The sequence below is a fragment of the Macaca fascicularis genome, chromosome 16, assembly GCF_037993035.2.
Source record: "Macaca fascicularis isolate 582-1 chromosome 16, T2T-MFA8v1.1".
NCBI classification, from domain to species: Eukaryota; Metazoa; Chordata; class Mammalia; order Primates; family Cercopithecidae; genus Macaca; species Macaca fascicularis.
This window is the reverse complement of record NC_088390.1, coordinates 65570970-65574998: the sequence shown is the minus strand read 5'-3', so window position 1 is coordinate 65574998 and position 4029 is coordinate 65570970. Positions and strand designations below refer to the sequence as shown.

Here is a 4029-nt window from a genome sequence, read left to right as displayed (position 1 = left end):
TTGAATCTAGGAGTTTGAGACCAGCCCAGGCAACATAGTGAGACCCTGTCTCTACAAAAAATAAAAATAAAAGGCCAGACCAGCAAAGGCAGCAGCCGGAGCAGCCGCAGCCTGCGCCCTCACCCCCTCCGCCCTCCACCAACCCCGGGGTCTCTTTCCCTCTTCCTCCTCCTCCTCTTCCTCCACCCCCTACTCCCTCCTCTGCCCGTCCGAGGGGCCCCCCTCGCCTTCCCGCCGCCCCATTGTTCCACCCCCGGCCTCCTGCCCTTCCCCTTCCCGCCCGCTCCCCTTTTCCCCTCAGTCGCCTTGCGCCTGCAGTTTTTGGCTTTCACCCCCTACCAGTGACCAAAGACTTGACCACTCAAAGTCCAGCACCCCAGAACACTGCTCGACATGGACACCGGTGTGATTGAAGATGGATTAAATGTCACTCTCACCATCCGGCTACTTATGCATGGAAAGGAAGTTGGCAGTATCATCGGAAAGAAAGGAGAATCAGTTAAGAAGATGCGCGAGGAGAGGGGTGCACGTATCAACATCTCAGAAGGGAATTGTCCTGAGAGAATTATCACTTTGGCTGGACCCACTAATGCCATCTTCAAAGCCTTTGCTATGATCATTGACAAACTGGAAGAGGACATAAGCAGCTCTATGACCAATAGTACAGCTGCCAGTAGACCCCCGGTCACCCTGAGGCTGATGGTCCCTGCTAGTCAGTGAGCCTCTCTCATTGGAAAAGGTGGTTGCAAGATCAAGGAAATATGAGAGAGTACAGGGGCTCAGGTCCAGGTGGCAGGGGATATGCTACCTAACTGAACTGAGCAGGCCATCACTATTGCTGGCATTCCGCAATCCATCATTGAGTGTGTCAAACAGATCTGCGTGGTCATGTTGGAGTCCCCACCAAAGGGTGTGACCATCCTGTACCGGCCCAAGCTGTCCAGCTCTCCGGTCATCTTTGCAGGTGGTCAGGACAGGTACAGCACAGGCAGCAACAGTGCGAGCTTTCCTCACACCACCCCGTCCATGTGTGTCAACCCTGACCTGGAGGGACCACCTCTAGAGGCCTATAGCATTCAAGGACAGTATGCCATTCCACAGCCGGATTTGACCAAGCTGCACCAGTTGGCAATGCAACAGTCTCATTGTCTCATTTTCCCATGACGCATGGCAACACCGGATTCAGTGCAGGTTTGGAGGCATCTGCGCAGACTACTTCTCATGAACTCACCATTCCAAACGATTTGATTGGCTGCATAATTGGGCGTCAAGGTGCCAAAATCAATGAGATTCGTCAGATGTCTGGGGCGCAGATCAAAATTGCGAACCCAGGGGAAGGATAGGCAGGTTACTGTCACTGGATCTGCTGCCAGCATTAGCCTGGCTCAATATCTAATCAATGTCAGGCTTTCCTCGGAGACGGGTGGCATGGGGAGCAGCTAGAACAATGCAGATTCATCCATAATCCCTTTCTGCTGTTCACCACCACCCATGATCCATCTGTGTAGTTTCTGAACAGTCAGCGATTCCAGGTTTTAAATAGTTTGTAAATTTTCAGTTTCTACATATTTTATCATCCACTTGTGAATTTTTAATTAAAGCATTTTAATTCCTTTCTCTGTTCAGTTGTTGATGCTGAGATCCATATTTAGTTTTATAAGCTTCTTCCTGTTTTTTCCTTTTTTTGTTGTTGGTTTTTTGTTTTGTTTTTTTGGCTCATGAATTTTTCTGTTTGTCATGGAAATGTAAGAGTGGAATATTAATACATTTCAGTTTAGTTCTGTAATGTCAGGAATTTTTCAAAAAAATTAAAAGATGGACTGGAGCTTTTTCTTTGTGAATAGAAAAATAAATAAATAAATAAATAAAAATTGGCTTTGCATGGTGGCAGGCACCTATAATCCTAGTTACTTGGGAGGCTGAAGTGGGAGGATTGCCTGAGACCAGGAGTTCAAGGCTACAGTGAACTATGATGGTGCCACTGCACTCTAGCCTGGGCAACAGAGTGAAACCCTGTCTTTAAAACAAGTAATTGACGGGGTACAGTGGCTCATGACTGTAATCCCAGCATTTTGGGAGGCCAAGAAAGGCAGATCATTTGAGACTGGGAGTTCAAGAGCAGCCTGACCAACATGGTGAAACACTGTCTCTACTAAAAATACCAAAAAATTAGCTGGGCATGGTGATGCATGCCTGTAGTCCCACCTACTCGGGAGGCTGAGGCAGGAGAATCGCTTGAACCTGAGAAGTGGAGGTTGCAGTGAGCCGAGATCACACCACTGCACTCTAGCCTGGGAGACAGAGTGAGACTCCATCTCAAAAACAGTAAATAAATAAAACAATCAAAACTCCACAAAAACTGTTGAAAAATAAGATATTCACATGGTCTCAAAGTATCATCTTTTACAAGGGAGCAGTCTGGCTGACAAGACAGTAACCAATAAATGAAACTCGACATCACTAATAATGAGGACAGTTGATACCATGTGCCTCCTCATGTTGTGCTCTGAGAAGAATACAGCACCACCTAATTAGTATTCTTGTAAAATGTTTCAACTGAATCTAGTCGTTCTCCTAGCCTCAACCTCCCAGGCTCAAATTATCCTCCCACTTCAGCCTCTCAAGCAGCTGGGACTACAGGTGCATGCCACCACACCCGGCTAATTTATTTTATTTTTTTGTAGAGACAGGGTCTTACTATGTTGCCCACGTTGGTCTTGATTTTCTTTTTTCTTTAGAGACAGGGTCTTGTTCTGTCTCCCAGGCTGGGGGAGTGCTATGGTGGGATCATAGCTCACTGCAACTTCGAACTCCTGGGCTCAAGTGATCCTCTGGCCTCAGTCTCCCGAAGTGCTGGGATTAGAGGTGTGAGCCACTGTGCCTAGCTGACAGGTGCTTTTTGTGACAGATGTTGAGTTTAAAATCCAGGTTTACCTGATGGCAATGTCTTGGTTTATAAACCCTAGAATAAATCTTTTCCTCTTCATCTTTGTGTCTTCTGTAGCACTTCAACCATAACACTGAATATATGTTTCTGTAATTGTTTTGCTCTAAAACATCCTGCAGTGGCTTCCAGAGAAAATTTCCTTGAGGGCTTGCAGGTAAAAAAAAAAATGTCATTTTTCCCTCTCATAGTTGATTAATGGTTTGGCTGGGTATAGATTTCTAGTTTGGTGTATTACTGCCCAGTCTTTTCTCTGGAGAAACCCAACATCATTCCTATTCCCAATCCTTCATATGTGACCTACTTTTCCTCTCTGGAAGCCTTTAGGAGGTTCTCTTTGTCCCACGTGCCCTGAAATTTCACAATGCTGTGCCTGGTAGCAAATTCTTTTTCATCCATTGTTTTGAGATCTCTCAATTTAGAACTCAGGCCCTTAGTACTAGAAGATGTTCACACATTATTTAATATACTTTTTAAAAAATTGTTTTCAATTCCTTTTTTGTTTGTTTGTTTTTAAGGGATAGGGTCTCACTATGTTGCCCAGACTGGAGTGCAGTGGCTATTCACAGTCATGATCATCACACACTACAGTCTCAAACTCCTGGGCTTAAGCTATCCTCCTCCTTCAGTCTCCCCAGTAGCTGGGATACAGGCATGCTCCACCATGCCCAGTTTTTTATTTTATTTTATTTATTAATTTATTTTCAGATGGAGTCTCGCTCTGTTGCTCAGGTTGGAGTGCAATGGCACAATCTCTGCTCATGGCAACCTCTGCCTCCCAGGTTCAAGCAATCCTCCTGTCCCAGCCCCCCTAGTAGCTGGGATTACAGGCATCCACCACCACGCCCAGCTAATTTTTGTATTTTTAGTAGAGACAAGGTTTCACTATGTTGGCCAGGCTGGTCTCCAACTCCTGACCTCAGGTGATCCACCTGCCTTGGCCTCCCAAAGTGCTGGGATTCCAGGCGCCCGGCCACCATGCCCAGCTTTTTAATATGCTTTTCTTCCATTTTCCCTTGTTATTTCTGTAAATCCTACTATTCAGATATTGAATTGATACTGACACGTTCTTTTTTTTTTTTTTT

General features: G+C 45.7%; 1 pseudogene; it reads left to right on the top strand.

Annotated features, from left to right (window-relative positions):
* Positions 1–270: 270 nt before the first annotated feature.
* Positions 271–1825, top strand: LOC102121441 (poly(rC)-binding protein 2 pseudogene; annotated as a pseudogene).
* The last annotated feature ends 2204 nt before the right edge of the window (positions 1826–4029 follow it).